Here is an 11,809-nt window from a genome sequence, read left to right on the forward strand (position 1 = left end):
GTAGTTGCCATCATTACTACCAGCAAAATTGATATAATAATGGCCATATGGGTATTTTTCTGTAATTATCTTTATTATCTAATCAGCTTCTAAACACTGTCCTGGCTTCTGAACGGTCAGAGATTACTTCTGAGGCTGGATTATTCTCTCATTGTCAGATAAATGAATGGAAACACACTGAGGATATTCTTCCCTAGACCATTAGGATTAACAGCAGACGCTGTTTTCATTAGTGCTTTGAGCAACTGATATTTAGGTTAAAAAAAAAAAAGCAAAAAAAAAAAAAAAAACTATGTTGGTCAACTTCTTTCATTGCTAGTGCTCCTTTTTTTTCAGTAAAACAGGAACAGCTGCTTATTTCAGACATGGGTCAGCTTCAATGAACCGTGTTACATGTAGCCCAAGGCAATGTGGACTTCAGGTCACTCCTTTGGAATCTGGGCTCCCAGGTGACCTGAGAAATCAGCTGAGCCCACAACACTGGCCAGGAAGACAAAGAATGCTGCAGAGGGAGCTCAATGCACATAGTATCACCTCTCTAAATATATCTCCTGGAGATGATTCAGGCCCATGAAATTACCTGACAGCTGCCGATACAGTTAGAATGATCCTTTAAGGCTCTGCTTCACTCTCTCCACCTGTCAGATTCCTCTGCACATGATATGCCTGTAAGAAGAAATGTACCATCTTCCCAGAAACCAAATTAATACACATCTTCTTTTGCCTTTGATGTCACCATTACTTCAGAAAGTGCTATTTTCTAAAAGTAATTTCAAATGCATATTATTTTTTTTATGAAGGAAGACACCCTTTTGAAATAAGAGATGTAAAAAAGAAAAATCCTATTTCTTTTCCCCTGATACTTGCTTATGTTTAAAAATCATTGCATAATAAACACTCCTTCCCAAGTTCAGTTTTATTCATTATTTCTTAATGAAATAAAATCAGGCTGTTTGAACAAAATATCTTCTTTAATAAAAATCCTCATATGGACATGAGATTTGCTTTGCTTCAGTGAGATATGTTACTTAGTTTTCCTCAGAATCTTTGAAGGTTTTGGATTAGTATTTGGATTTTTTTTGGATATAAAAACATATACAAACTGTTGTCCTATGAACCTACTAAGAAATGTAGCCTTCTATGGTTTATAGGACAAGAGGATGATTTCTTTTTTCCCCACTTGTGACATATGTTCACCATTGAACCTCTGATTTTTATTTAAGTATTTATTTATTTATTTACAGATTTGTTTACTTCCTAGGTATAAGCCAGGGAAATCAAGCAGAAATTCACATCTGTTTTATTTTATTTTATTTATTTATTTATTTATGGCAGTGTACTTGTCTGAGAAATCAAGTGGAAATACACATCTGGGATTTTTTCTAACTGGTCTTAATATGTCTGCAAATGTTTCCAACAAAGAAAGTCAAAAGAGTAATTAAAAGGATTCTACTTTTTCTTTTCTTTTTCCCAAAATGAAAAATAGGTTGCTTTATAATCTTTGTTTTTTTTTTTTTTCTTAAGAGTTGTTTTATTTGTTTTTTTTTTTTTTTTTTTTTTTTTTAATTCCTTTCACATGCAATTATGCAATTTTTACTTTACTTTCAACCTTATTAGTGATGACCATTAGTTTTCTTCATTCCTTCTGTCCCCCCCCAAAAAATGGAAAAATTTACACATATTTCCTTCTAATTCTTAATTATTATACAAGTTTTAAACATTGATTTTATTGAAACAGAGATATTTTCAGTAAGATTATTGCAAAGTTGTAATTAAAATTAAAATTTTAATAGTAAATTAGTCTCCTACAAAGGGCTGTTTCAGAAAGGTAAGTAAATTTTCACATTCTCATTTAGTGACCTCATGTGAAGAATAAGTGAAGGCTAAGAGCCTTATGTTAATAACCTCCATGATACTAGTAGTGGAGAGATAGATCCTCCGAAGTTATGGTCATCTAGATGGCTCTATTCCTGTTTAAAAGATTTTTTTTTGTTGTTTTTGTTTGATTGTTTATATTTTTTGATGTGCCATGCGTGATTTTTTGGTAATAACCTGAGTTTATCAATTCATTTATTCATCTATGAAATCAGTTTGCAATACCTGAAATAGAACCCAATTCTCTGACTTTATATTTTGAAGAAAACATCCTTTTAAAATTAAATTCTTTGGCTGATGCAACACCAAGCGTTTGTTTCTACACTTACTATAAGCAAGTCACAGAAAACATATTCTCCCCAGATTATGTGTTTTTCATGACAATAGCTTATTTAATTGTGAAACAAATGCACATTTTTTTTTTCCTATGACTTCAGGGAAATTAAGCTGATGTTTCCATAAATGTGATGGTTTCACATTGATGGGCAGCTCCATCATGTAATTCTTTCACTCACCCTTCTCAAAAGAACAGAACGAGAAAACATGATGAAAAAAAAAAATGTATCATGGGTTAACATTACGACAGGTAGATTGCTCACCAATCACTGTCCTGGGCAAAACAGAATAAACACAAGAGAGATTAATATATTTTTTTACCTATTGATAACAAACTAGAACAGCGAGAAACTAGAAGCAAACTAAATCCACCTCTTCCCCACCCACCCTCTTCTACATCCTCCCTATGGGTGGCGCAGGGGAATGGGGCTTGCAGTCAATCCATAACTATTTGTCTCTGTCACTCCTTCCTCACTCTCTTCCCCTGCTCCAGCATGGGGGGTCCCTCTCACAGGATTCAGTCCTTCACAAATAGATCCTACACAGGCTTCCCACAGGCTGCAGTTCTTCAAGAACTGTTCTGATATGGGTCCATACCATGGGGTATAGTCCTTCAGGAGCAAACTGCTCCAGAATGGGTTTCCTATGGGCAGCAGCTCCTGCCAGATCACCTGTTTGGTCTCTTTTCCACAGGCTGCGTTTTCTGCCTGGAGTTTTCTCATGTTTGGCCTCTCCATGGGTTTCAGGCTACATCCACCTGCTCCACTGTGTGTTCTTCCACAGGCTACAGGGAAACCTCTGCTCCAGCACCTGGAACACCTCCTCCCTCTCCTTCTTCCTTTCTCTCAGCTACTGTATAACAGTAGCTGTTATACTGTATAAGAGTAGCTGAGAGAAAGGAAGAAGTAGCACAGTTTTTTTTTTTTTTTTTTTTTTTTCCCGTTCTTAAATATGGTATCACAGGGGTGCAACCAGTATCTCTCATTGACCTAGCATTGGCCAGCAGAAGGTTCCTTTTATAGCCAGCTGGAACTGGCTTTTATGTAACTTGGGGCAGTTTCTGGACTTTCCTCACAAAGGCCACACCTGTAACCAGTTAGCTACCAGAACCTTTGCCACGTAAGCCCAATAGACCATCTTATAAGTGAATAAAATAATTTTAAAATATATTTAAAAAAAATCAACAGAAGGGCTTCCAGTTCACTGAAGAATATATATATATACATGTATATACACACATATTAAAATAAACTGAAAAAAATGTATAGAAATTAATATTTTCAGGGAAAATACAAGTTTGGGTTGAAAAAAGGTATTTCATATCTTGAATGACCTCTGGTGCTTGCTGTATGTATCTACTAGCTGCATAATATTGTTGGGCATCAAGACAGACTAAATAGTAGGAGATAACTAAGTAATAAGAGAAGAGACATTAAATGCTGTAAAAATATAATGGAAATGGAGTATCACAGCATAGGTATGAGTTTACAAGAGGACTGAAGAGAAACCAGAGAACTGTGAGGCAGATATATCAGTGGATGATCAAAAAATGTATCCAGCCACTATAGACTTGTTAGTCTGACCCCAGGCATGTGAAAGATTTTAGCGCTAATCATGAGGAAAAAAAAAATCATTAAGCTTTCTTAATGAATGAGGATATGTGTTGGAATTGAAAACAAAATATCAAGGCTTCATGCAAGTTCTGGTATATCATATAGGAAAATCATGATCATTCTGAGTGCTATAGAAGTGAGATGGTTTGAGTAACATGAGGTTAAGAATTTTGGATACTGATTAGTTGCATTAGTTTGCACTCTGAGCCAACTGTCTGAAAAGAACTTTTGAGAAAATCTTAATAAAATAGTTGATAGTCTAAATATGGAGTGATGAAGTGTTAATCTGAAAAGAAAAAAAAAATATCCTAGTAGTTCTGGAAAGATTCATATATAATCAATTTGGATTAGTTTGAATAAATTCCATCTGCTATTTGCATGACAATTTGCAAACAACAGTTTTTCTGGAACAGCCTTTTAAAGAGAGGATGAGTTCATGACATACTAATTCAAGATGGAAGTTGTTAGATTTGTAACACAGATTATGTAATAAAGTCACCTCAGGAAAAAAATATGTGATTGGAAAGAGCATATACTCCGGCCTTATACTCCACTGCAAATGTTCTTCTGAAGGAACTGGAATGCACTCAGGATTTTTGAATCTCCTAATTTCTCTGCTAGACCCATGCTGAGTAATGGAATTCTTTCTATTATCTCTTGGGTTCAGTGGTTTAGATGAGCATTTTGGATTTGAACAATGCCTTGTTCAGGCCCCTTGATGGCAGAAATGAGGTGTTGAACTTGACATAAATGTTAAGAAAAATAGATGCCATTCCTATTTTCAGTTAGACCAAAAAAAAATAATAAATAAATCCAGGGTAATACAGACCAGGCATGAAGCTTCATGCAATTCCCCTGAGTCCCATCCCTGGTCACCAGAGAGAAGAGATGAGTCAGCTTTAGATGCCCAGAGCCTGGAGAAAGATCACGAGAAAAGTTCTGGAGAAAGTTCAGCAGGAGAGCACCTGAAGTGCAACACAAAGCACATATAATTTGTATTCAATGTGTGACTCAGAGTTTGTGCTGTAATGAGTCAAGAGTTTAATTACAAGGATAAAAAAGAACATTGATTAGTTGTGACCCATAAAGAATCCATTATCCATCCTATGTATTGAGGGAAAAAATCTAATGCTAAAACAAGCAAACAAACAAAACACAAAAATACTTCAACCAACCAACCCCCACAAAAAAAAAAAAAAAAAAAATCAAACCAAACCAAGACACAACAAAGAAAATGACTATAGCCTTCAGCCATCTAATTAAAGATTGTACCATCATACATATACACAAATGCCTAAGTGAGGGCTCTTTATTATTATTTTTGAATAAAACCTTCCTTCCAACCTTAACATTAAAAACATTAACTGTTAAGATTTCAAAGAAGAAAGCAATGAAAGATTTTATTTGTCAAAATGTAGACTCCTGCTTTTTTTTTTTGTTTCTTTATCATTGAAGAGTTAATTCATTCATGGGCCTCCAAAACCTAAGACATGAAAATGGTAGATATCAGTTGTATTTTTGAAGATGTTCAGATATTTGTTCCTCTCATAATTTTAATCAATAATGAAAATACTGTCTAGCCCAAAGTCACAAGATACACTGGTCTGTAGTTCAGTTTGTACACGATGAGAGGACAGAAAGAGGTCATGTTCTGGGAAGCGTAGTGGCTATGGTGGTACATTTTATCTATGTCCTATGTTCCTCAAAGGTCAAGCCCTGCATAATGGCATACACACAGAACTGTAGTCTCTTTCATTCTCCCTGACTCCATCTGAAGTGAAATCAGATATCCACTGTTTGAATTCACGGAGCAATGAAAAAACACATTAATGTTATATGAGATAGCTGTGGAAGAACATGAGTCAAAGTCAATTTCACCTTTATTTCACCTATGTTTTGGGAATCACCAGGTTTCCTGTGTTTATGATAAGCTGAATTGGGAGCAATCCAAGAGATCTGCAGGCTTGTTAAGCTGAACATTGCAAATCTTGAGCTAAAGCACTGAGTTCTGCCAATAAAGTGAACAGCATTTACTGACGCCCAAAGAAACCTAGTTACAAACAACAAAGGAATTAGGCATCTACTAGGTTAGAATTTAGTACCTTCACAGTGGGGAATTTGTTCTGAAAGTAGTGGGTGCCAAAGGAGTCACAAGCACACGAGCAAATGATATACCACTTTTCTAAAAAATGCTCTATCATTCCATCTCAGCTAAATAACCATTTAGATGACAGATCTACAAGGGATCTCATAAAGATACGGACAATTAGTGAAAAACAATTCCTTACTTTTGTAGTAGAGCCACATCTATAAATAACTACTGTAATTTTAAGAATAGAAACAGCACAGTACTTTCTAGTCTTTTCTATGAAGACTTTAAATGGATACAAAATAACAACAACATTTTGGGAAAAAATTACAAAAAATAAAAAATTTGCACTGTCCTACAGATACCTTGACCAAAGTTTAATTTTTGTTGTTACCTCTACTCTAATTGAAACAGCTGTGTGCAGGCTGGTCTATGGAATCCTTGTAATGTGTCTGCTCTTGCTCCAAATATATTACTTGTTATTAATATAATATATATTAATATCATATATTAATTTATATTAATATTATATATATATATATATATATATATATATATACATATACACTTGTCCCAATTTCAAAAATTTTTAAAGTCTGATTCTTAGGGAATTTGTTGCTTTTCTCACCTGGACTTTCACTCCTCAAACTTATACTGAAGGTGATGCTTCCTTTGTTAAAATATTACTGTGGTAGAAGAAGGGATTATTATAATCCTTAGCTTTCATTCACTCACTTTCACAAGCCTGGCATAGAAGGGAGCTATTGAGATGAGTAAGAGCAAATCCTATTTATCTGCTATTTTTAAGTAGTAGAGTAATATGGATTCCTGTGCCAAAAGAGGATTAAAATAGAAATTAGGTATGAAAAAAATAGATAGTATTTTTGACCTTTGTTTCCAAGGAAACTGAGGGCTCCAGATTACATTATGAAATTACTTGCAATAAAACATGGAACAGAAAAGATAAATAAGATTAGATTAAATGATAGGAACAGTATAAATGACTAACAAGGTACAAAATAATAATGGTTAAGTGTCATGTTCACACTGTTTAACTTGGCAGTCATAGCATTTATGTTCAAGAGAACGGTAAGCAAATCAGACCACCTACTCTTGAGATTTTCTAAATATCAGTTCCTACATAGCAAAGAGAGTAGTAGCAATAACAGCTATTCACACAGTTAAAATATTATTTCAGTAATTTTAAGTTAAAAGGGGGAAAAAAATACAAAACGAAACCCAAAAAGGTTCTGTCTTCTGGAAGGAAGGCAAAGTAATTTTCTCTTTAGTTATGGAATTGCCAGAGTTATTTTAGATGCAAGATATTTATATGTGACAGGAACCCTGTTAGTAGGTCTGTGGAGGAAGGGTAATGCATTTTAGTGATGTTATATTTGTCTTCCAAAGAGATGACTTCCAAAGACTAGTCTTTTGGAAGAATCATAAGGGAAAGCAGGAAAGGAAAATCTATGTCAACTGAATTGCACTTGTTGATTCTAGGCCAATAGATGAATAGGAGAAGTCTAGAAGAAGGGAAGGAAATAAATAGAATAAACAGGTTACAGACAAGTTTCTTGTCCTAAGATGTTTTGTGTATTTGTTTGTTTCAAATTTGAAATAAGCTTGTTTTCTTGAGTGCTTTTTCAAATATGTTTGTCCAGAGCCAGTTAACAAACTAATTGCAATGGTGCACTGTGTCACAAGAAACCTGGCTTCAAACAGCTCTCCCATCGTCTAGTTCTAAGGATTTCAGGGAAATATACATGTAGAAGCATCACAATCAGGTTCATTTATAGGCAAGTAAGTAATATATCTTGCATTTCCTTCTACATCTTACTGATATGCTTAATTTATTATCTTATTCTATTCCTTGTTTGATTCCTTCACTCCAAAATTAAGCTCCAAGAAGAAAACCAACTTATGTTAGTAGCACAAAACATTATGATTTTGATTATGATGTTAGACAGAAGACAAATAAAACAATATTCTTACCTTACTCAGGTTTCTACAAAAATAATAAAATACAGCATTGTTATTATTATTTCATAGATAGCGGCTTTAGGTTCACATATATCTCATATATTCATGCATCAAACTAAAATTAAAACAAAACAAAACAACTAACAACAACAACAACAAACACAAAGCACATACAACGAAAAGAAGCTGTCTTTTCTTCAGTATGAAATGGACATTTGAATGTAACATTTTTATGTCATTTCCTTTTATGGTGATTAATCTGATTATTTCTATCTTATAACAAATCTATCTTCTACAGAAATTCTTATATAAAAGGAATTGCTTGGAAAACTTCCATAAGAAGATCCCTTACATAGGTAATTTTAAAATAATTATTTATGGAAAAATATTTTTAAAGAAAAAATGGGGAAAAGATAAACAATATGCAATACAAATTACTAGTACAGTTAAAGGAAGTTGAAGAGCATACTAACAACCAAAATTGTATTTTGGTTTATTTAATTTGGAATATTAACCTAATTTATTTAGGAATTCTTGCTTAAAGTACTAGTCATTGATCTGTTTCTTTAGGTATCTGTATATAACTCTGGAAATCTGTTCCAAAATCTTGATTGAGACATTTAATTGTTGCTAGTGGTCTTTCACAACTGCTGATACCTTTGACTACAGAAGTATTGACCAGCACTGAAGGGTAGAAGAGTATTATCCTCATTAAACATTTATTGTTCTTATATGTTTGTTTCTATAATTTTTTATAAAGGGTGTATTTCAAGCAAAATTTGAAAATAAAAAATTCAAAACTATCTAGTGATTTTTTTTTTATTTTTTTTTTTGAGGAGGGGAGATGTTGGAGGACGCAGGAGTTGGGAGTTAAACTGACAGAAGAGTATGAGTAGACCTAATGATGCTTAGTAGGAGTGGTATCTACTGCACTACAAAAGACATCTACGTCCTTCTATTCAATGCACATGTAAAACTTAACATCAGAGTATAATGCTGACTATTGTCATCTTCTTGAATGGCAAGCAGGCTAAATCCTATCTTAGATTGCACACAGATATTTTAGATGATCACAGATATCTAGAGTAACTGCCATCTGTTTAACATTCTAAATTTCCATCTAAATTATTTAGATGAGCACTTTTTATGTGTATGTGGTTACACATGACTTGCTAACACTTTTCAATCATAATTACTGTTATTGATTCGTATATTTCATATACTACTCTAATTACACTATCTTCCATCAAGACCTAGGTTCAAGTCTCCTTTAAGCCTTGGAAAATTCAAGCACACCTCATAGAAGTTTGTTGTAACTCCTGTGCAGGCAGAGCTGAGCAGCTCATCTTCTTTACATAAATTTTCCATTCATCCTTGTAAATCACCAGGTTGACAGTCATGATTTACCTGCATTACACACAAAATCCGAAGTGTTTAAAATGTCAGGATATGCTGGTAGTGGGCAATCTCAGTACTTCTAAATGATATTGCTTGAACAGTAGCTGGTTTTGCAAATGTTTTATTTGTGAAGTATTTATTCATCTTAATCAGCAATCCACATACTGGGTCGCTGTTTCAGGTAACTGATGAGAACACTACTGTATTTCCAGAATAAGAAAAGGCTAGATTTTATTCCTTTGCAGCATAGGCATCTGCATTGTGTCTGCCAGCTGGTGCAGTGATCTAATGCATTTCTTTTTAGCAGTGAAAACAAAAAATCAGAATTATACTCATACTCTGGATGAAATGGTGATCATTGTTTTCTAAAAACTGTTTATTCATATATTCCATTTATTCTTTAGTTTGTCACATACAGAAATGTCTGTTGTATAAAACAATGAACAAGCTGCTAGGAGTCCTATAGATTAGAAAGTTAGGAAATAAAAGAAGGAGATTGTGAACAACTTCCTATCTTTATACATTTATCTATCTAACATATTAAAACATTTTTAAATTATATATATGTATATATATATAAAAGCTTTCATCAGAGTAACTGTAGTTATAAATATGTAAAAATAGGTGCATAGAAAACTCAAACTATAACAAAGTTCTGCTTTACAGAGCTTTTTACTGGGACATGACCAATAAATATAGTAAGTTTGAGAACTTTTAAAACATGGCTTTCTATCTGCAGGTTTCACAGAAGCAAGACATCCAGATGGTACCAGAAAAGCACAATGATGTATCAAGCCTTTAGAATGCAATATTCATCACATTATCAGATACAGCACGTATTGCCAACCCCTGGTAATCAACAAATTATTCTTGCAGTAGAGCCATTAAATGGACTAAATAGAATCTGTGGGATACCTGTTAACAAGGTCTTCGACTGAGGAAAACGTCTGGTTTTCTTTTCTTCCAAGGTTTAGAAATTACAGCACACAAAAACACCAATACTTTAATTCTGAATGACATGCAATAATTTGCTAGGAAAAAATAACATTTCATAGGAAAAGAAAAGAGAAAAAAAAAGTAGTTACCATAAAAAAAGTGTTTCAGGTGAATATTTGTGAACACATAAATAGGAAGTAAGTGCCTGGCTCTCTCTAGTTTATATTTATGTTATTTGAATAAATGTTCCCTATGCCTTTAACATTTCCTTATTAATTTTCCTACTAATACATATGAACCCAATATTTAATGAGATTATTTCCAAGAAATGAAAAACATTAAAACAAAACAAAACCACAGCTTTGGTAACGACATGAAAATGCCTTTTTACAGTTCTCAAATCTTATTTGTCATATAAAACAGTTTAAACTGATATTTCAATTTACCACCATCCTCACTTTTTTCAAATCCAAACCATTTAGATATATTTATATAGAATTCTATTTAAAATATTGCAAAAGCACTCTTATTATGAATTATAACTAAGAAAAAAGAAGCACACCTACAGTTAAGAATAATAGTGTATTTCAGATCAAATTGACAAGTTTATCATAGTCACAGGAGAACATTTCTAGACTAGACAAGTGTGGTGGTTTTACCGTGCTGGGCAGCTAAACTCCACAACCGCTCTCTCACTCCCCCTCCTTTAGATGAGGAGGGGAAGAAGTAAAGCAAAGAACAACTCACGGGTTGAGATAAGGATAATTTAATTAAAGGGAAATAACTATAATAATTAAATAAAGACTACTATGAACTAAACAATTTAACTAAGGGGAAATAAAAATGGAAAGGGGAAAGGGAGGGGAAAAGGGAAAATAAAAAGAAGGGAGGAAAACAAACAAACAAAATAAATGAAGGCTATATGGAAGTGCAGAGGAAAGAAATTACTCTCTACTTCCCACAAATGAGCGATGATTGACCACGTCCTTGAAGCAAGGCCTCAACGCACGCAGCCGGTGTTCGAGAGGAGGACCGACGTCTTCTCAACGAGAGCCCGCCCCTCCCCTCTTCATCCTGTTTCCACCTTTTATTGCTGAGTGTGACATCACATGGTATGGAATATCCCTTTGGTTGGTTTAGGCCAGCTGCCCTAGTGATGTTTCTCTCCTCACCTTTTTCCCACCCCCTAGGAGGGTTAGAGAAAGGCCTAATACTGTGCCACTGCTGCTCAGCAGTAGACACAACACTGGTGTGATAACACTGCTGTTCCAGCTACAAGTACAGAGTACGGCACTGTATGGGCTGCTGCCAGGAAAGTTAGCATTCCAGCCAGACCCAGTACAACAAGACTACTAGATGTTGTGGATTTTCTCAGTGTCTCATAACTGGATGTGAATTTCAGCTCTCAAAACTTTATCAAGATGCCAGTTTTTCATTACTGAAAAATAATTGCTGCTGGTTGGGTAACAAGTTATACCAAGTCTGTAGACACAGTACAGATAGCAATCAAATTTCCACCTAAGTCTACGCAGAGCCCATTTCAAGAAGAGACCATCAGAGCATAGTGAACTCCCATGAGAGT

This window comes from Anas acuta, chromosome 1 (assembly GCF_963932015.1).
Source record: "Anas acuta chromosome 1, bAnaAcu1.1, whole genome shotgun sequence".
In the NCBI taxonomy this organism is placed as follows: domain Eukaryota; kingdom Metazoa; phylum Chordata; class Aves; order Anseriformes; family Anatidae; genus Anas; species Anas acuta.